Source organism: Sceloporus undulatus, chromosome 4 (assembly GCF_019175285.1).
Source record: "Sceloporus undulatus isolate JIND9_A2432 ecotype Alabama chromosome 4, SceUnd_v1.1, whole genome shotgun sequence".
NCBI classification, from domain to species: domain Eukaryota; kingdom Metazoa; phylum Chordata; class Lepidosauria; order Squamata; family Phrynosomatidae; genus Sceloporus; species Sceloporus undulatus.
In genome coordinates this window covers 159,380,817-159,404,246 of record NC_056525.1, presented here as the reverse complement: position 1 = coordinate 159,404,246, position 23,430 = coordinate 159,380,817, and the positions used below count along the sequence as shown (strand labels likewise).

Sequence of the window (23,430 nt, the reverse complement as noted above, 5' to 3'; positions counted from 1 at the left end):
CATTAAGCAATATGGACCCAACTGGAATTCTGCATGCAACTATGCTATACACTGGGATGTTCCAGAATCCTTTGCAATGTGTGGTAATCTACTGCAAATGATGTAAAAAGTTCTCCAGGAGGTAATTGTAAGGAAACAAGCCCCCTTATCTTTAAAAACCTCTTATAGAGTATAATTATCTTTCACTTGCATTCGATCACTGTATTTTTTTAAATATGAAGTGTCCATCAACATAAACTTTTACTGACACAAGCAGTTCATTTTTAATGTAGTTCAAGGAGTGTTCAGCTGAAATGCATGGCAATGATTATAACTGAATTGTTATAAACAAGAATTACTATTTTTGTCACAACTGAATATGAAGCATACCTCCTTAATCCATCATCTTCTTCGGCTCAGGAATCAAACAGTGCAAAGGCAGAATATGGAGAGTACCTTACCAACTGATGGGGTTGTGCTGCTGGGGACACAGCACAACACAAAAACAAAGATAGTCATGATGGGTGAAGCTGTCATTTTCTGGTCTGTGCCTGTAGTCTATGTCGAGAACTGCATAGCAATCATATCCGGTCATTGTGGGTGCCTGGAATTGAAATGCCATTCTATTTCTTTTTAGGTGCTCCAAAACAACAACAATGACAATGCTATGAGCAGATGTGACTGAGTCCTCTTTCGATCAATTCACCAGATGCTTGTTGGAGAAGAGAAGGATTATGGCCATACAACTCATGCAGCAAACCCATCCAGTCTTTTGAGGCTGTGACAAGAACATGAAAGAAAAATGCGGAATTGGGCCAGGCAATTCTGATCTGTTTCTGTTGATTATTGGGGGATTCAGGCACTCTGAAAACTGCATGTTCATGTGCAGATATTAGGCAGGACAGGTGGACACAATCAAAAGCATAAATCTAGTCAGTCTCAAAATCTAGAACATTAGCATGCTATTGGGAGCGCATTTGGGAGGGATGATAGTTCCATCTCAGAAACATATGTTTATGTTTTCCCCATTCTTTTTTAGGGTGCAAGTGGAGGGCAACAAGCACCAGTGATAAATTTCTTTCTTTCTTTCTTTCTTTCTTATCTTTTTTTTTTTTTTTTAGTGTGAGCAGTACTGCCCTATAAGGTATTATCAAGATCCCAATTGGCACTGACTCACAATGCAAGAAGACCAGGGTAATAAAAATGTGATGTCCATCTGATTTACAGGCTGCACTCATGAATGCCCCTTCTTCCAGGAAAAAGGACTGAAGAGATTAAATGAGACTCAGTCATGAGACTTCAGGCAAAGAGCTTCTTTCTAGTACAAGGGGAGTCCTTGTCAAAAGCTTGCCTCCTATGCCCTCCTCCTCCATTTACTTGCAAATCACTCTGTGTTTGGTACAGCCAAAGCCCCCCCACACACACACACACACACATCACTCTCATTCTCATGCACACCTTCCCCACTCATGCTCCAAACCTCCTCACATTTGAGCACTGACTGCAGCTTCACCAGCAGCAATAGCTCTTCATCTGTGAGGGACGTTTCTTATTAATCAGGGCTTTGGAATGGAAGCCAATCAGACAGAGGGTACCTTTGGCTTCAGTTTCCTAGTTGCCTAAGTTAAAAGTGATGCAGAGAGAGAGAGGAGAGAGAAGGGGAAAGGAAGCACTGAGTACAGACAGCGACAGCACGGGAGCTAACTGTAACAGGCAGAGAAGAGAGAAGGAGGCACTCCATCAGCTGTGGACAGCAGAGCACTGAACGAAGCTATAGGCATTGTCACCAGAGATCAGGAAGGTGAGTGATTTTCTTCTTTTAGCCTTGGATTCACAAACAGACATTAGGGCTGTTATTTCTGGCACTCATGCTTAGATCTATGTTCCTCTTTTCTCCCTCCTTGATGTAGGAGAGAAATAAAGGGCTCAGTTCAGGAAAAGATAAAATAAATAGCAAACAGAAGACTGGAATACCTTTCTGGAAGTTGAACTCAGGCAGGAAAGGTGTGTGTTTCAATCCCAACATACCCTATATGCATGGGATCCATTTGATAATAAGTTTCAGACAGGAAAAAGTATATGTGTTCAGCTCTGTTGCTGAGTTGTTTCAGCGTTCTCGTTTGCTTCACTTTAATTCACACACATTATTTCTTCCATTCAATGTATCAGCATGGAGAAGGTTTGCTGTCCTCTCCAGTGAGCAAGATTTAAACCTGTCCTCAGTTCAACCTGTGTTGTTTTGATATTTTCCCCCTCCCCAATAAATGATCTATGCATAACTTTTGAAAAAGAGGATAAACATGGACCAGATTGAAATTAATAAAGTGTGTGCCAGATGGATGCCTTTCAAGGGGAGAAAAACAAAATTTTACATTCACACGCAGTACTAGTGTGAAGACAGATCAACATACAGCTGATTTGGTTTTGAGTGTTTGTCATGTTTGTCTCAGAGAACATAAAAGGGAAAATAATGTTTTATCTCTTTGATATGTGGTGCTGACCAGGGTTCGTGGTTTCAAGCACCCAGGAGCTCTTTTGCGGGTTTTCTGTTCAAAGATGTTTCTATGTGTATTATGGACAAAGTCAGCAAGGTGGTGGAAGGGGTGATATTAGTACAGTGACCATGTACAGTTCTCCAACAGATCACATCTTTTACCCTAGGTTACTGTGTGATTTCTGTGAAACAAAAGAGTTGAAAAGATGCAGTAGGGGAGAGAATCCTGGTCAAAATAGATGCTTTTAGAAATCTGAGTCATCTGAAAAAAAAAATACTAATTGACAATTTTCCCACCACCACTTCTTTCCGCCTCCTCTTCTTTTTTAATTACACATGCAAGAAACTACATGATTTCATCACTCCAATTTCAAAGAACGTCCAGATCTTGGACTACAGATGATGAATGTGAACTGTAAAGGAAATCAATATCCTCTGCAATTGTATGGGCAAGTCTGTGTATTGTAGTCATTCATCCTCTGGCAGGCAGTTTTAAATAATAGCTCCGGACAGAAATGGGCAAGCAACTCAGTCAGGTAATTTTAATCTGCACCAACAAAATCTGAACCAAAATGGGGAGAGGGAGGGAGGGGGCAGGATTTCTGACTGTTGATGAAAGTTGATGACTGGGATGGGGTTAAGATTCCAATCCAAAGCTAATCTGTTCACAATATAGTACTTCCAGTTCTTGACTACAGAGCATGGGAAAGGTGGGGGAGCATGGGGGGCCATATCAGTTTATCCTGTATGCTTGAACACCTTTCTCACGCACACAGTTGTTGAGGATCCTTATGCCATTTGCTAATAGACTTTGTAGGGAATTTTTAGAGTGCTTTCATATAAATAAGTATGCATGTAAATATAAATCTAAATACATCATTTCTCCAATCCGTAGGAAGCTTCCACACTGATTTCTAGAACCAGCAGTGTAAATGAGATTCTAATTTGAATGTGGAAGTTTTGTATACACACAGTTACTTTCAGTAAGAAGCTAATTTGGACACACATTCACATGTAGATGGAAATGGCATTTGCATTTCAGTGAACATACACTGAATGTCATAGATGATTTCCCCCCTGTGATGAGTATTTGATGACGATGTCCAGTTCTTAGCGCATGAGCACCAGCTCATGTGAATCATCTTCTCTAGACCAGAGAAAGCCAACTGAGTAGTCATTTGTAATGATTTGAGGAATAGCTACATTAATATATGCATTTAGTTATCAGTGTTCAACCAACTTGATGAAAAAACTAGGACTGAACAGGTTCTTGCCAAGTAGCATTGTCACGTTTTATTAGCAACAATAGGAAACTTTATACAGAGCCAGATAGATAGGCCATGAAGAATTAGATAGTCACAAAAGCAGTATTCAAGGTAAGATAAGCAGTTTTATCTTTAAATAAGGCAGAATTTTTTAGTACAGTGCTGCAATGTTGTAAATAAAATTAAGACTTATTAGGGTTTTATGGCTGTTTCCCCATCTTGTATCATTTTGAAGAAAGGGGTCAGATCTCAAATTGGATAGTCATAGCCAGCACTGTGGTGTTTAGGGAAGAGATGCTGGGTTGTATAAATGTTATATTGCCACCAAAAATTCAGAAAAAAATATTTCATAGGTTTTAAGCTACATTTTCAAAGCAGAAAATTTGTATATTTCTTGCCAGCTACAGTGACCACTATGAGCACACAGTGAAATGTCAGTGCTTTCATGGTAACAGGTGGAAGTATAGTGAACATCCTAATCAACATGACTAAGTTTCCAAAAGGGAAGCATTATACTTAATTGGTTACTCAGAGAGACAAGGAGACAGAAATATTGAAATAACTAAGATGGGTCTTAAAGAGAGAGAATAATTCTAACAATATGCATCATTATGTGTCAGCCACCTAGAAACATGAAGCTCATAGATACCCAGTGGGATCATGTGCTCTCACCTCCTGCAAGACCAATTATTCTGTATCTATAGAATCTCTGACAGATGTTTGCTCAAAATCTTCCAATGGGGATTCCACATATTTTTGAGCGTATACAAAGGAATATTGGCAAATAGCTGATTTGTAAAGTTGTTATTCATAATAGTGCCAGGCAGTGTTGCATTTTGTTGAAATAGGGCTATTCCCATTGAAGCAATCTAGATTGACTTGAACTACTTCATATGAAACCAGGTTTGTACACATGACAGGTAATGGCACTGAAACCATATGTTTCATTCTTATAATTTTGAAAATTTTATTCTCAGTGTAGGAAAATTAAATTCACCAACATTAGTAACATCTTCCAATTCTTAGATTTTGCCAAATAAAAATGGTAATTAGCAAATTAACAATGGATGCTACTACACTGTAACTCAGGACTGTAGTTATCAGTTGAGCTGCTCTACCACAGAATTATCTGTAACTTCCCACACTCCCCTGATAAAGTGAGGTGGTGGTTGATTATATTTATTTTATTAAATGCCAATCGTCTTGATATATCAGTGGTGCTTATTATCCTCCAACACTGCATTTTAATGAATGTAAATTTACAATATACAATATTTGAAATCACTCCTTATACAGTGGGCCCTTGGCATCCTCCAGGGTTTGATTCCAGATGCCCACATGGATACCAAAATCAGTAGATGTTGAAGTCCCATTAAATACAGTGGCTTAGTAAAATGGTGTCCCTTACATAAAATGGCAAAATCAAGGTTTGCCTTTTGGATTCTTATTTTTTGGGGGGGCTCCTCTCAGAGCAGGTGTGGTGGAGGGTTTTGTAGTCTCAGGCTGAGTTTGGAGGACCCACGCTGACTCTATCTCCAAGTTGTTGTTGTTGTTTTTTGGTTGTGCTGGCCAAATGGCCGTAATAAAGTTATTATTGTTATTATTATTATTTTTTTGGGGGGCGGTATTTTCAAGCCATAAATGGTTGCATCCATGGATGCAGATCTGTGGATGTGGATGGCCAACTGTACATTGTTCATCACTCTCACAACAACCCTACTAGTACTAGTTTAATATTGTAGAAGGGGACCTAAAACTGGGGATGTATATCTGTGGAAACCCAGTGAGACCATAGTTAGAATGAAATTTAAACCTGACTAACTTCTCTCGGTGTGACTCGTGTTATTTATCATAATGTATTACTTACATTTACATCCCACCTTCCTCCAGCGAATGTATGACAGCATGCATCTCCTTCTTCACACTTTACCTTCCAGCCATTCAACAAGGCTGTCCTAGAAATGGTCACTGAATGAGTTTCATGGCTAAATGGGAGCATCAACCAGGATATAATCCAAAGTTGTAATCAGTATGCCACGTTGGCTCTCACTGCATTGCTGCACCAATATAAATTACCTGGTTTCCTAAATGTTATTTGATCAAATCACCTAGGGGCTCATATCCCCTCTCAATCATGGAAACTCCACTGGGTGACCTTGGGCATGTCCCCTTTTCTCTCATTCACAGAAGAAAGCAAAGGATAATCCCCTCTGAACAAATCTTGTCAAGAAAACTCTGTGATAGGTTTGCTTTAAGACTACTATAAGTCGAAAATGACTTGAACGTAAAGCGCACTGGCAAAGGACTACTGAGGTACAGTATGTGCAGAGGTATAAACTGCATAGGATTAAACTGTTAAATTCCCTGTAAGATGTTCTTTCAACAAGCTGGTGTGATGTGACTCTTCATAAGTCTGCTATGCAGATATTACAAGATGTGGCATCTGTTTTCAGAGATGCCTGTTTAGATCATTATTTCAATATCTCCCTTCTTGTGAATGATCTTCTCTTACCCCTTGATCTTGTCAACTGGCAACATCTCCCTGGAAATGAAAACTTGATTAGATACAGACATGTACAGAAATACTTGAATGATCACAAAACAGCACCCAGGGCTGTTAGGTATGGTGCTAATAGAGAACCAAGATGCATTAAGCATAAGGGAGAAACAGTATCAAAATGACCTTTATAAAATGTGTTCACGTGCACACATATAAAAAACTTCAAACATAGAGTATAGAAACCTATACGAAGATGATTTTTCTGCCCATACAAGAATTTCTTTTGAGGTTGTGTGCCTTACAGCAGGTGCTCTCTACAAATGCTATCTGTAGATACACAAATATTTGATGACAGGTAAGGATAGCTGAGTAGAGACAGACTACATTTTTGTGTCCACCAAAGAGCTTTATGGAGAAGTCACTTATAAAAGAAACGAAAGGCCAGATTTTCCCAAATGGGAAATTGGGAGGGGGGGGGGGGTGCAAGAGGAAATGACTCACAGATCTATGCAAATAGTAGTGTGCATAATCAGTATTTTAGCCACATGTGTGGGCTCATATCTCCATGGTTTAACAAATACCAATTTGAGAGAAAAATGCTAATGCTATGTTGGCTGTTTAGCATTTGCTTCTCCAGGAAGTGAGAAACTCCATATTGCACTCGGACAGAGCTTGGAAGGAACTTTTACAGATAGTTAGTTATTTGTAATTATTCCCATTTTTCTACTAATGAGGTATAACTACATAACATTATGACTATCACTTAATAAAGGGTAACTATCCATTTTTTGCAGCAAAACTTCAGCTTTTGTAGTGATGGAGATGGGGCTTCATAAATTAGCCTGGTTCAGGTGCTGGCTTGTGCTCTTCCTCACACTCTGTTTTGGGGAATGGAACAACAAGGATGTTAATTGAAAGAAAGTGTTTTTGTATTACAAACCAGCTGCTTTTAGCATTTTTTAAAGTAGTCAACATTTAATCACATCAAATGGCTGAATTGTCTATTTTGTAGTTTTACTTATTTAACGGATATGTTTCATTATATTTTAACTTTTGTATGATGACAGGAACAAACTACTTTTGGGGATTATAACGAAAGCTAATTTCTTTTCCAAACTGTATTTCCAAAGCTCTACACTAGAAACATGCAGCACATGTACGCTATAGACGTAAAGTGATTTGATAGACTCACTTCTGGCTTAGGAAACCTTGAGAGCTACAATTCTGCAATGGAACTTTAACATACTTTGCATCACCCTGAGCTGGCGATTAATTAGTATGAAACTAATGTAGGTGTGCAGTGTAAATAGGACCTTTAAAAAGAAAAAGTGGGAAATTTTATCATGTCCCATTTATTCACAGATGGGCATACTGAATAAGTAGTACAGGAATGTAGACACAAATAAAGGTGGGAAAAAGCACCACCAGACACTTCTTTGGAAGCAGATTTCTCTTCTGAAAGCATTTTATAATTCTGGCGAAAAACAGCAACCTCATATTAATGCCAGTTTACCGTATATACTCGACTATACGTTGACCCCATGTATAAGTCGAGAGCAGGTTTGGGGGCCAAAATTATGGGTTTTGCCATGATGACCTGTGGAAAAGTTGAGGGAAAAACTTAGAGGCTCCTTCAGTGTGTGTATGCGTGCACACAGCAAGAGAAATTCTAATTCAGGCTTTTTCATTCAGCGTTTCAACTTTGGTTTCACCCTTGACTCCCCAGACAACACCGTCCAGAGCAGGTGGGAGAAGGACTCTGTTTGTTTAACAGTAATCAATCACTCAGGATCCTTTCTGTTTGGCTTAAGAGAAAAAGAAACTCTCTCCCAACTGCATTCTTTGCCATAGTCCTTCACAACCACACAACTGCATAGGAATATCTGAAAGAGCTGCGATCACATTACCTTACTGACTCGTAAATAAGTCAACCTGGAATTTGGATGTCATTTTTTGGGCATACATTTTTAGACTTATAGACGAGTATACGGTATCACCCCTACTAGTTCATGACCATTAGCGAATTTATTTTGTTGCATATGTGTGTATCTGTTTGTGCAGTGACCTTTACATCTTAAGGTTGCTTTTTGTGTAAAAAGTCAGAGGTGATATCTTGAGCTGATGGCCTATGACAGAGCCACACCAAGCTTAAACAGGGTTGGTTTAGATAAGGTTGCATTGCTTACAACACCATTTCTCATTCACCTGGCAATACCTGGCTCAAGTACTGGATTGGTTTAAAAACTGCAGGACTTGAAGACTGCATGTGTTGCCCAATGTCAGATCCTAGACTGCTGATCAGTGGCAGTGAACCAAACAGAGGGATTTCATCTAAATTTCAGATATTACATCAAAGAGTTTCTATTCTCCATTCTAAAAAAGGTTTATCATTTTTAATAACTGGGATAGTTTGGAAAAGAAACAGGAATTTTGGGAGTACATTCATTTTTAACACTTCTATTCTCCCTGAGATAACTCTAAATTTTCCCAAGTTGCCAAATCTTTTTTAACCTTTTGCCACATGCTAGTTTGGAAGTAGCAATTAGTTTGTCCCAGTATAAAGACTTTTGAACAAACTGGTAGTGATAGTAGACTTACAGTCATAGACAGATGTTCCTTCCAGTAGTGATAACCTTCCCATAAACCCATAAGTTCCAGAACCCACTGAAAACCTTATCACAAAAAATAGTGCTACTCTAGAACAGACCTTCAAAATGCCTGCCTTAGGGGAAAGGATGAAGCAGATGATTACGGATAGCAGCTGAAAACTTTGTTCATGGGCTACTTGTGCATGGATGATTTTCTCATGAAGGACAAGAAATGTGTTTATATTCTTTTCACTTTTATGCCAGAAGTAGGATGAAAGAAGTTGAAGATGGAAACCTAGATTATAGATGGTAAACCTTCAGCCTTTGCAGTTAGTGGGAATTTCCAACATAGTCTGTGATGCATCCTGCTAGGTATCGTAAGTAAGCCTCAGCACTTTGAGGCTACTGGGGAAAGGAATGCTTACTGTGATCAGAGATAATAGTGGGCATGTCCTAAGTTACCTGTGTCATTAGTTGGCATTTGATGTAACTGTCTGAACCCCAGACTTGGACATTCTAGCTATGACTTTAGCTGAAACGTTCAGAGCTGCTTGAGTCCTAATCTTGGGATTAAGACTGCTCCTGAAGTTGCCAGCTGAATGTTTAGCTGCCTTTTCCCCTCTTCTTTTTTTCTACACACGTAGCTAAGGGCAGCCTCAATGGTTTTATTTCTCCTACTTTGCAGCAAAAAATCCTTGTCATTCAATGTTCTATTCCCAACAGCATTGAGTCAGAACTTAAAACTGCCAGTCCCAGAATGCAACAGGAGGCAGCTAGAGGAGTCACACTGGAATTGTAGCACTTTAAGAGTATAGTGTGATAAACATCTATGTTCCAGATGGTTTTTCCCCTTCTACCCTCTCTGAGGGTTCAAATTTGGGATGGGCAGGAAGTCCCTGACCTGTTTCACCACTCAGAAGCAGCTGATACCTCTGTCACTGAAGAATGTGGAATTCATCTTTGACTTTAATGGCAGTGCTTCTCCATATTAGGAATCACTTTATCATCTGGATAGCTCCCATGCAATCCTGAGCATGCCAAAGGAGCTGCCATTAAAATTAAGGTTGGATTCCCTGTTCCTAATAATGGAATTAATAGCCTCCTCTGTCTGTACCACTCCAGTCCTGAATTTGTATTGAATAGAGGAAAGGTGTTAATATGGGATCCAACATAGATTAGAATGGCTGATGGGCACTTGGTTTTCATAACTAGTGCTTTACTTTCCCTACACAACAATTAAAAGAAACATTTCAAATCTCCTAGAGAAAGTACTGGAACATGATTGATACCACTGGTATGGGAGATGCACCTGTTTCTGGCCTTGGTTATCTATCCATGGAAAGTCAAATCTGTTCCTTTTTATAGCCCCGTCCTGAGGTATATTCCTCAGTCAAATGATGTTTTGGAACATTAGGAGGAAAAACCGGGCATATATTTTGGAAAGTATCTATATCTGAACCTATTTACAGAGAGCAATACAGATAAAGAGATAGATGCTTATGCATAATTAACACACACTTCAGTGTGTGTGAGAGAGATCTAAGTAAAATATTTGCTGAAAGGGAAAAGTGATCCTCATTAAGTATGCCACCAGACTTTCTGGCATTTCTATCAGTGATAAACAACAAATATTCATTTCCACTCATTTTGAAAACCCAAATCAATTGCACAGGTATGAAACAGCCAACAAGCCTGTATTTCCTATCCATGAATGATAGGAAATGGCATATGATTAAGAAGAGGAGGGCAGGTTTGCAAAAATATAATTGCAAATCCAAGTATTATTTTTATAATCCAAATATGGGAGTAAATTGCTAATGTGGGTGGGTAAAAACAACTTCTTGAACTAAAGCTTACCCATGACAATCATTAATTTAAAGTGTTCATTTATGAAACTATAAGCTGATTAAGAAAACTGTCATTACAATTTTCAGAAGATATTCCTTCATGCAAATACACCACATATACAGAGATGGAACTGATGTGTGGTCACCCAGAAGGTAGTATCAGATGAAGTACCTGCTGGGTTCTAATGCAAGATTATTCACCCACTTGTACCTCAGACTTCTCATTGCATTTTTGTTTATGCTTGTATCTCTCAACTTTTTCTTATCCCTGTTATTGTGGAGTAAAATTCTATCCCTCCTTCTGCATTAGGAAGCAAAGATGCCCTGCAATGCAGACAAGAACAGTTGTGTTAGTTATCCTTTCCCTCATTTAAGCATGCCCCACAGGTGCTAAAGAACAGAAGGATGGAGATGGGAGAAAATCAAGCTTTAGTGCTTTTTGATTAAAAATTTGCCAACATTTCCAAAGCCCGAGGCTTTGAGTGCTTAACTTTTAAAATGTCTCTGTTTCAGTGTGTTGAAATCTGCCTGTGTTAAATTAGGCCGTCATTTCTTTTTCTTTATGTCCATAGGACAGGCAGGTACTATATGGTCCTCTTCATGCGGAGAACAGCTATATCTGTTGAATTTGGTGATGCAAACAAATCAGAATTTTGTTTTAATTCATTTTGAGAAGAGTTGTGTGTTGTTGTTTTTTAAGAAATGGTTTCATATTTGTTATGGGACTATTGTGTGATTTATTTTATTTTATCTGTTTGAATGAGATGGGAGAATTGTCCATCCCTAACATACACAGTGCTGGAAATGTGGGCGGGGGAGAGCAAAATCTGGTATTTGTCCCTTGCTACTAAAAGATTATTTTCACACATTGCTACTCTAGACAGCCACCTAGTGACTATGCCTGTCAGACACAACGTATATAGATTTTTATCAGAGCTCTCTCTTCTCTCTCTTTCTCTCTCTTGTTTCTCTCTCTTTCTCTGCCCATTGGAATTTAGAGAAGTGATTCATAGTAACCTGCTTTCTTATGTATAATCCTTCTGTTTCTCCTTGGCAAAATCTTATGTCTTTTAAAAACTTTTTATTCTTTTCTGACACGTTTTTACCTTTTTGACAAAATTTCAGAGGTCCTTGTGAAATGATACAAGATGGGGTTGGGGGGTGGGTGGGAATAGGAACAACCTCCCTTATGTTGAAACAATTGAGCCAAAGACTCTTACCCCATCAGCATCAGTTATAATTGAAGACTGTACACTTTGGGGCGGGGACACTATTTCCCCACTTCATTAAAAGGGGGAAGTTGAATGCAGCTTGTGTGGGGTGGACATTTCCCCCAAAATACTTTGTGGTAAGAAGGGTTGCCCAGGCAGGAGTTTATCACACTGCTTAAAAAAAAAAAAAAAGACCCAGCTTACCTTTCCTGAATTGAAGTCTAATTCAGGATGCAGCAAGGTTCTATCACCTGGATTTTGCCGCCGAATCCACAGTCCGAATACAGCCCGGCTACAGCCAGGGTCCCTGGCATGCTCAGCAAGCCACTTTTCAAAGTCAAGAGCTTTCCAGTTTTGAAAAGCAGCTTGCTGAGCATGCCTGGGACCTGCGTTGCAGCCGGGCTGCATTCAGCCAGTAGATTCAGTGGCAAAATCCAGGTGATAGAACCCAGCTGCATCCCAAGTTAGATTTCAATTCGGGAGAGGTAATCCAGTTTTTTTTTAGAAGTGTGATAAACTCCTTAAAAGAAATCATGTTTTTCTAAACAGATTGCTGCACAGTCTTGCATAGCAACCACAAAAAGGTTTTCTGGTCTATGTTTCAGCTGTATTCCTGGGCCACAATACAATGGGAATGACTATAGTATCATGATCTTTGTATTGTGGCATAGAAACTACAACTGGTGGTTGTAAACAAGAGAGAGAGTCTTTGCAATAGCTGTGTGAGCACTTATGATTTGGCTACTCTTTAAAGGGGGAAAGAAGGCAGACTCTTCTTAGGCTTAATCAAACTACAGAAAAATGCAGTTTGATAGCTCTTTAGCACCCATGGCTCACTGTTAAGAGAACAGATGCTCAGATTCAGGGAATTTTAGACATAATGATGGAAGGAAGATGTGTCTGCTATACAGCCTACTATATGCTATGTATCCCATGGCAAACAGAAAATACAGCCCAATTACCAATGCATTAGGGGAAGAAAATCGCAAGCATTGGGCTGAACATGGATGAATATGTACAGATATGCATCCTGTTGTAAATCAAATCTATATGCATCCATTCTCATTATAACACATACAATGACAATGGCATTCCAATAAGCAACCCCCTCTTCATTCTGTATGAAGTAGTTGTGTGTAGTCATGCACCAACTGAGTTGAGTGTAAATCTGGCGAATAATAAAATCAGGAGGAAACTGAAACAAGCCAAGTAAAGTTGCATGGATGTGGGATGTTTTCCCATCTCTTTTGTTATTTCTGGAAGCCACTTTGTGTCCCACTGTGGGAGAAAAGTGGCATATAAATGAAGTAAACTAACAAACAAACTTTGACCTCCAGCAACAGGGAGGACAAAATGGAAGTGAACAATTTGATTTAATAATTGCAGAGATAGGTCTCATTTATATAGGTATATAGCACCACAGCATTTTCATGTTTATTATTATTATTATTATTATTATTATTATTATTAACCTTTATTTACACTGTACATACAATCTTTGTAATTAGACAGTTCCCTACCCTCAGGCTTAAAAAGACATGACACAAAAGAAGAAGGCGAATGGTGGTGGGGAAGGGGATCCAGCAGGTCCAGCAGTTCTTCTCTACCTCCAAGGCCTGGACCAAGGGAGATGGACCGGAGGGAGGGCTCAGCTTCTTAATGGGTAGTTAAAACGAGGCATCCTGGGGCAGAGAGGGGTTCATCCTTGGGAACACTTCTCTAAACAATATAGTCTTTAACTCAATTTTGAAAGTGAGAGTGATGTGGTGCACACGTGGGGGAAGAAGGTCCCAGGAGTGAAGGGCAGCAAGTGAGAAGGGATGAATCCGGGAGGGGACAGTGGCAATCCTAGGCTGGGACAGGAGACCTTGACTACCAGAACGGAGGCTATGGGTTGGAATGTAAGAAGAAAGAAGTTCAGATAAATAAGGAGGGACCAGTCTCTAGAGGGCTTTGAAAGTCAACAACAAAAGCTTGTACTGGATGCAGAAGGGGAAGGGGAGCCAATGAAGGGAGAAGAAAAGAGGAGAAACATGGTCAAAGTGGCGAGCAGATGTGATAATATGTGCAGCTGAATGCTGGACAGAGATTAAAGGATGGAGGTGAGAGAGAGGAAGCTCTGTCAGAAGAAGGTTACAATAATCTGGTCGCAATACCACTAGGGCATGGACCAGAGTCTGAGGCTGAGAGGAATGGGTGGATCTTGGCAATGTTGTAGAGAAAGAATCTACAGGCCGTGGTGGTGGCCTGGATCTGGGGAATAATTGACAGAGAAGAAAGAAAAATGAAAACAAGACTGTGGGCTTGATTAACCAGTTGAATAGAAGTGTCATTGACAGAAACAGAAAAGGAATATTGAAGGGTGGGTTTAGGTGGAAGGACAAGAAGCTCTGTCTTAGACATGTTGAGCTTCAAGCTCCGAAGCTGCATCCACTGAGAGACAGCAGTCAGAAAAGAAGAAACTTGCTGTTCAAGCCCCAGAGAAAGGTCAGGGGTGGACTGAGTGTCATTGTCGTACAGATGATAGGAAAAAACCAAAAGAACTGATGAGTTTACCTAGGGACAATGTGTATAGAGAGAACAAAAAGGGACCCAAGACAGAGCCCTGGGGAACAGAGGACGAAGTCTGATCACCCGTGACCACTTCAAAAGATCTATCTGACAAGTAAGATCGAAACCAGTTGGGAGCAGAGTCAGAGAACCCAAGGTCAGAAAGTAAATCAACCAGGAGACAGTGATCCACAGTGTCAAAGGCCGCAGACAAATCAAGAAGAATGAGAATAGAGTAGAGGCTATTTGCCTTGGCCCACAAGAGATCGTTTGAGATCTTGGTGAGGGCTGTTTCTGTAGAGTGCCGTGGGTGGAAACCAGACTGGAAAGGGTCCAGGATGGAGTTGGTTCCATATGTTTGCAGTATGATTGCTAGTTGGCACAATACAGAAGCTTCAAATATGGATTTGATGCACAGACATAATAGGTTGTAGATTTTAAAAAAGATTTTGAATCTCTCCCAAATCTGCTTTCCCACAGGATATCAAACCTCATAAAATGTTGGCACCACCCTCAGTGCCCTCCAAAACTCCTGGGTCTCTCTTAGCTTTAAATAGGACTACTTGCTTGCTTACAGAGATAATAAAACATTAAAGTTGTAGCTTATTTCTAGCAGTAACAAAACACAGCAAGTAAAGAAAAGAGTTCAGTGTCTATAAAGGTGCCAAACAACTTAATAATGTTGGAATTGTATTATAGAGTGCCTGTGGTACCATTCAAGACCCCATGAACCATTTTTTTCTTTTAATGGTGTAATTCCATAACCATCTATGCTGTTATTATGCCATAAACACATCTCCCTTACTCACATCTCCACAGCAGCCATTTAGAGAGGGATAAATGTTAGAGACATAGAAAATGTATTCAGTTGTTGTTCAATAAACACACACAACTGAAAGGTAAGGGAATACAGAGAGAACAAAAAGTCAAATCATATACTGCAGGACACTTCTCTGTATGCAGTATTTAAATATATGGCTTCATTTCTTCCATTAAGTCTCAACCTTCTCAACCTTTTCTGTGCCCCACACCCCTAGGAAATGTTTGGTTCATATTTGCATGTCGTACAAAAATGATACCACATTTGAAGACAAAGTAGTCTAATTTCTATATTTTGAACCACAAACTGAACCACATACAATACTGTGGATGAACAAACAGAAGTTTTTTTAAAAGCTTTTAATTCAATGTATAAAATGTGAATCTAAAATGAACAATCGGATTCCAATTTATTCAGGAAAAAACGAGTGATGCTTCATGATTCATAGCAATAGCAAGCCATAGCAAGTACATTTCTATACCACTTATCAGTGCTCTTAAGCACTCCTACTGTATGTGGTTTACAATGTGTAAGCTAATTGCCTCCAACCAGCTGGATACTCAGCTTAGCAACCTTGAAAGGATGGAAGGCTGAGTCAACCCTGCAACCCCTAGCTGGGATTGAACTCTCAACCTTGTGGCTTGTGAGTGAGTGGCTGCAGTACCAGCATTTAACCATTGCACAACCAGGGCTCCCTCATCACTCAAGGACACAAGCCATTCTGTGCCGTACTACCTGAAATTCCATCTTGCACCCCAGATTGGGAACCCCTGCATTAGGTTTTTCTCTTAATGACAGTACGGGGAAAGGGCTAAGTGAGGCACTTGATTACTAGTAGATTTACTGAAAACAAAAGTGAAATGTCTGCCAGCAGGATGAGGATCTGATCTCTGATAAACTCTACTGATTGGAGAATCTAAATTAAGCACCTGACTGACCTTTCTTTAATTTTAGGGTGCATCCACACTACACAGTTATAGCACTCTGATACAACTTTGAGGCCTATAGCTTCATCTTATGGAATCTTTGCATTTGTAGTTTTGTGAAGTATTTAGTTAGTTTTAGCACTGTACATTCGTAGTTCTAGATATTTCTACATATTCCCACAAAACTTCATATCTCAGGTGTCTGTAGGATAAAGCCATGATAATCAATGTAACCGTGCAATGTAGAGCCACCTACTTAAAAGTTCTACAGCATTCAGACAGCAGGTTTTATCTTCCAGCCTGCTAGGTACTGAACTTCCCTTCCTCATTCTCTCTGCAACTCTGAGAAATTCACTGGACCCTGGAAAGTCCTCCATTCTTGGTTTATTGTGTGGATTTGGCTGGTGGCAAGTGTGTGTACATGAGAGAGGAGAGAGAAAGAGAAAGAGAGCAAACATAGATATAGGATCTCAGCAAAGCTGTGGCTGTACTTCCTCCTTCTTCACTTTACATATATTTTATATTTTTCTCCAAATAAAGATTCAAGGTGGCTTGCAATCTAAAAAGAAGAAAAAAGTACAACACAGAGAGAGATCAAGAGAGAGGTCAACATTATGATAGTGTTAGAATGTTCACAACGTTAAAACAATTTTAAGCATACACTTAAAAGAATGTTTGGGTTCAGCTTTCATGAAAATTTATTTATATACAGAAATAATTAAACAGAAGAATCCATAAGTGTAGGTACTTGGTCATGAGTAACTGGAGAGAAATGTGAGAGCAATATTCACAGAAGAGGAATAGCAATAATACATTTCCCAGCTTGATGATATTTATGTATTAGTACTACACTTTCAGTTGATTAAAGTTCTACATGGCTCAATGGAGCACATGCCAGAAAGAGACAAGACCTGACAGGGATTTTCTTTTTTCAAATGATCAGATTGTGAACCTTCCCATCTTCCAATTCTGTAAATTATGTGTCTGTGCTAAAAAGATATCTATTTTGTGCCAGCCTTAGATTATACCACATGGGAATAGTTTACACTATGGTGTGTGTGTGTGTGTGTGTGTGTGTGTGTGTGTGTGTGAAATCATAAAGTGTACTCATTGATCTCTACTGGTGACTGAAGTTTCCAGTGCTCATATCCAAATGGATTAGGCTTAAGATATTCAGCTGTGGTTAGACATGGATCTAAATTAAGTTTATTTAAAGTTGGTACTATATTTAATTTTATAATTACAGTTGCCAAGTCAGGAATATCCCACACCTGAGTCCGAGTAATGGCCCTGACAATGTAACAGGGCACCTGGGTGATGCCATCAAACATGATACATGTCTCTTCACTATTGTTATGATTATTATTATTGTTGTTAAAAAAATAAAAGACTAACAAATGAGGAAATATTTCTTTTACAAAATTTCCATACTGTGGTTTTAACAAATAGTTCCCAGCTCTAGTTTTAATTATTTTGTAAACACTTTTTAACATATTTGGAGGTTATACACAAACCAAAGAAAGCACCAAGCTTTGTTTTGTACAGAAAGATCCCACCTTTTCCCCAGACCTCTTTAAAAGTGTTGCAAGCACTTGTTTTAACATGGAAGTTGTAATCCAGTCAGAGAATCTCACCCATAATGTTTACCAAACCATTTATTGGGTTCTACCATTAACAAGTGTTCCTCACACTTGGTAATGGGAGAACCCAATAAATATGCCCATATTTTCTGTCATTCCTTTACACTTAGGTTGTGGGATTCTATCTCCCCACACAATAATGACCATAATAAAGTTATGGGTAGGCCTGGTACATATCTTCCTTGTTGTCTGGGCTGGCGGTGGCCTTTTTTTCTTCCGGAGGGAAGCCACAGCTGCCAAACTGTGGGGCTTCCATCCGCAGGAAAAAGAACCTGAAAAAAGTGGGTTCTTTTAAAGCTGCAGGGGCAGCATATCAAGTGTGCCAGTGGCGCACTCGTTATGTAAGCACCAAGCAGCAATGTGTGGACACTGCACAGCACTTACATAACAATGGCAGCACCCAAGTATACAGAGTGCCACCATTGTTATGGCGTTGCGTCGTACTAAGGTTAGGGACCGTGCGATTGCATGGTCCCTTAACCCTAGTACAGTGCCAGCACACCGCTTTAGTGCTGTCTGTACCATGCCAATGTAGGTGTATTAAGAAACAAGCACTGTTTAGCTTAATTGGTTTTATATTTTAATATATTGAGATTCTAATATATCCCAGTATGCTTCTAAGTATAAGGAAGAACAAGGAGGGAAAGAGAAGGAATACTATGAATATAGGTAGGAAATGTGAGGGTAGAAGGATTATCAGTATCACATGGGGTGCATCTACACCGTAAAAATAAGGCAGTTTGACCCCATCCTACACAATCAAGTGTTTTGTAGTTTTGTGAGGCACCAGCACTCTTTGGCAGAGAAGACAAAATATATTATAAAACTACAAATCCCAGGGTTCCATAATCTGGAGCTACAATATATAAAGTGATGGAAAACTGCATTACTTATGCAGTGTAGGCATACCCAGGGAAAGAAGGAAGACGACAAAAATACCCAGAATTTGCAGGGAGGGAAAGGGCATGTGCATGGATGTATTAATGCATAGAAATGGCTAAGGACAAAACAACTTTAGCAACATCTCAGTCACCTGTAATATATGTTAAAGTTCTTAGGTACGAAATCTATATGCTTCTGTTCCAGAGGCTGTAAACATCATACACACCATAATATATACTCCATTATGCTCAAAGTATATCTTCCATGAATAGAGTAACACAAAAAAATACTGCTATTGTCTCCTTGCCTTCTTCATAAGGTGATCTTTCATTTAAATGTTGACAATCCATCTTAAAAGCAAATTTAAATTATTCAAATCATTAGAATCAAATTAACAATTAAAGGCGGATTACAGACTGTCATTTAGGATGCGCTCCGCACGTCCTAGGGTTAGGAAGGGGTGTGCTAAGGTTAGGAAGGGTTGCCCCTTCCTAACCGGCCCCGCTCCCAACACGTGCGGAGCACATCCTAAATGCCAGCACCCATCCACATGGCCGCTGCCATTTTTACGTCGTGGACGCTGTGCGTCCAGACGTGGTGCGGCAGAAGTGACGCCGCAAGTGCGTGCCTCGCGCCTCATGGCGCCACTTCTGGGGGCCAAAAAGGAGTGCCGTTTCGGCGCTCCTTTTTTGCTGCAGCCGGAAGCCTCGAGGTCTGGCTGCTGGGGCTTCCCGCCGCAGCTAATAGCAGTGGTGGGAGAACGGCCGCTTGAGGGTGGTCTGTAACGCGTCAAAATATATTTTAATGTCTATTAGCTAGCCTTTGGCAATTTCAGTATGATATTTATGATCTTCTGAGGATTCTCCTTCACTATTTATTTTTATCCCTACCATCTCATAATTTATGTCCCAGCACATGAAGGATTTATTCAATGCCTGGCTTGAGGTCAACCCATGCAACAAAGAGATTTTTCTTGTCCTTGAAACTTTCATATTAGCATTTTTGTTCTGTCTGTCTTTGTCACCATTCGACTGTACTTTGATTTCCCATCATAACACCTTTCTAACTTCATTTGTTTTAAAAGTCAGCATACTCCATAACTGCCATTGATGAAACACTCATCCTTATTGCCTCCAGACTTCCAATGTCAGCTTCATTTTAAAATGTCACTTATATGAGAACTGTAAGTGGAGGGTGCTTTGTTTCTGGGTTTTCTAAATTGAAACACTGGTCACCTTAAAGAGCTTTACAATCGGTGGAGTGGTGATCTACGGTAAGTTAATTGAGGTTTCAGTCTTATGCACATTTACATGGGATTAGTCCTATTATGAATCTTCCTCCTAAGTAAGTGGATATGAATAGGATTGGAGGTTGTATCTATTTTAGAGTGAATTTGCACATTACTGCTACATGGTTAGGATTACAGTCAGGATTTGTGTAAATATGTTTCTTGATATGCACCACTTCCACTGTTTACGGCAAATACTCTGACCACCATTAATTCTATCTAGTTCACAATTTGTGCATATTGTTAGAATGAGCCCCTTCCATCTCTCTCACAGACAAACACACTCTTGTCCATGGAAGTGAAGGTGAATGTTTGTGAGGAGGAGGAGAGGGAAAGGGAAAGTATGAAGGACATTTTGTTTGTGAAGTTGAAGGCTTTCGCGGCTGGCATCTACAGTTTTATATGGGATTTCGGGCTATGTGGCCATGTTCGAGAAGAGTTCATTCCTGACGTTTCACCAGCATCTGTGGCTGGCATCTTCCGATAATTTTTTGTTTGTTTATTTGAATGCTTATCTGGCTTTAATCTCAAAAGAAATACCTGAGCTCTTTTGTACCAACTTTTCTCCTTATATATTTATAGCTACAAGCTAGGTCTCAATGCTTATCACCCTCCTATTATATCACTGCCAGTACAGGCCTAATTGTATCTGAAAATCTGAAAGTCATACACACAGCACTACCATGGCCATTCAGGAGATTAAATTCTAACTTTGTAATTAACAGAAAGTTATACAGAAATGTATTGTTTCAGTTAAAACACTTTCTTATGGCCCAGATCCCATTGCTACACAAAAATCAACAACTGATTCAATGAATATCTCCAACAGAATTTCTCCAGTCTGTATGTCACTGTTATCCAGACAGGCAACCCTTTACCTACTCATCCATTTAAGTCTATTCTAAAACCTCCCTCACCTTGGTTGTATCCACACTGCAGAAATAAAGCAGTTTGACACCACTTTAAGTATCATGATGACATCCTACAGAATCCTGGAGATTGTAGTTTGATGAGGGACTAGATGTAGCTCACAGGCCAGGCTGAATTCCTCACCAAACTACAAATCCCAGGATTCATGGTAATTAAAATGATGGCTAATTGCTTTATTTCTGCAGTGTAAAAGAGCTGCTTGTCACTGAAACAATACACAATGATGCCCCCATTCCACTTTCCACAACCACAAAGCAGCTTCTGCTTCCTCTGCTCTCAAACAACTAACTGACTTTTTCAACTGTCACAATCAATTTTCCAATTGCTTCAGACATTCCAAACACTGTCTGTTCCTCTCCCAACGATCAATTGCCACAAACTATCTAAATTATTTGTACACACATATTTAAACTTCATAGAACATAATGCCTTAATACAGTTCACCACAGTTATACAATGCAATTCACAACAGTTATACAAATGTCTGAACATCACACATGTCATTAATTCTGTTATGATCTAGTAAATCTGCAAAATAACCTTGCATATTTTCTTAATACAAGTACATCATTTAAAAAGGATAGTAATCCTATTATTTGAATGATGAGTATACAGGAGCCTCAATAGAAACAATAACCCCGAAAAGGTTCTTATTAAGTCTGTTTTGAAAACCAAAGTTTGATCTTGAAAGATTAAAAGAAAAACAGTTATGTGTATAGTTTACTAGGAGATGATAAAAAAAGGCCTAGTAAATATGGTAATGCAATGCACAATGCTAGAAACCCATAAACAAATGAATGAACAAATTTTTTTTCTTGTAGACAGGGACCTGAGATTATACTGTTGCTGTTTCAGTTTAGCATGTTTATGAGAGCAAAGGGGTCAGAAAGACACCAGAAATTTTTCACTAGAAACATAGGAGGTTCACAAAGATATATGTAATGCACAATAGACGTCACTTGGTTGGTCCATTTTATGGTATATTTCACTGGGTTACTATCTGGAATCTGAAGATTTGCAAGATAACAAACAATAGCAGAAATGTAGACTGGGACCCCCCCCCCCCTTTCTTCAATTTAACATATGCAGTGGGAAGGCAGGCTTTTTAGATTTTAAATATAGTCCACAACATTCACTTTTTCAATCTTTGACCTGTCAGGTATCAGAAGGAGATGATGACATTCCTTCCAAGAAACAATCCTCCTATTCCATTATATGGTAATCTGCCCCTATGCTATGTTATGTTAGCCTACTCAGATAAAAAGAAAGGAAAAGAGTCATGCTGTTCTTAAAGCTATCGCTGAAAGCACAACATCTACAAAGCTTTCCCTTCAATAGTCCTTGTGCAATTAGTGTTTAAATTATGAGTTTGTGAAGTATAAAAGCTTCAATACAAAACATATTCTATTTTATTAAGGAACGTAATTAGAAAAGGTTGCTGTAAAAATGGAACATAAAATGAGACCCATTAATTTTCTGCTCCCCTCACCTCAAGTTGATTAGCACAAATTAAATTTCATGCTAGCCAGCCAGTGCATTTAGGAGGCAATAAAAGGAATCCTGAATTTCAAAAGAGATTGTAGTTGAAGACAGGTACTGAAAACTCAGATAAAGACTTGTTATGTACCTTTCCCAGGTAGACACATGGACTGTGGGTGAAGCTTGAAACTGTTGCGAAAGTAATAAACGCTTTGATCAGAAAGTTTTCTTCCTCAAGAATAATACTTCCAAGCCATCTTGATCAGAAATCAAAAGGAACAGCTTTTGTGATTGAAAAGGGAAAATTTGGGCCCAAACAGACGGGTCAAAATAAAGCTGCTTCAGGTCACTTTGGAGGTATGCTATTTAAATGATGCATGTGTCCTAAGAGGCTGGAAGCCATGCCAAAGCTGTGCTCCAGTCCTAAGAACTGGAACACAGCTTTGGCACAGCCTTTGGCCTCTTAGGATCCATGTGTCATTTAAACAGCATACCTCCAAAGTGACCCGAAGCAGCTTTATTTTGGCCTGTCTGTTCAGGCCCTTTATTACTTATCCAAGTGACATTTTCAGACAACTACAGTGCATGTGTGTACATTTATGGGAATTTTCCTGCCATTGTATGAAAAGTTACAAGTAAAGTTGACAATCAGCAATGATGTGATTGAGCAAGTTGCAACATAGGAAAGAAAAGATTGCATATTTCCTCAAAGCAGTAAATAAAACTGCAGCATGGAATTTGAATAAGTGAGTTTCTCTCCCCGCTAAATTGGACAAGATTAAGCACTCACTGTGAGATTTTGGCTGAATTGGTGTCAAATATGGCTGCAGCTTGGTTCAGGCTAACAAAGGTGACAATAGATTTTGAGAACCATAAAAATCAGTATTTCTAACTTGGACCCAGTATACTGTAAAAACAACAACAAGGTAGAGCAGATCTATCTAACAAAGCTAAGAATACTAGAAAAAGGTGGAAATAATAATAATAATAATAATAATAATAATAATAATAATAATAATAATAATAATAAT

At 39.2% G+C, this 23,430-nt stretch overlaps 1 protein-coding gene across 1 annotated transcript in view; it reads left to right on the top strand.

The window, feature by feature from the left end:
• The first annotated feature begins 1,452 nt into the window (after positions 1-1,452).
• CDH9 (cadherin 9) overlaps positions 1,453-23,430 on the top strand; it is a 178,262-nt gene continuing 156,284 nt past the window's right edge. The window contains exon 1 of the mRNA XM_042465310.1: positions 1,453-1,780. The gene's annotated coding sequence lies outside the window, so the exon portion shown is untranslated. The remainder of the gene's footprint in view (positions 1,781-23,430) is intronic.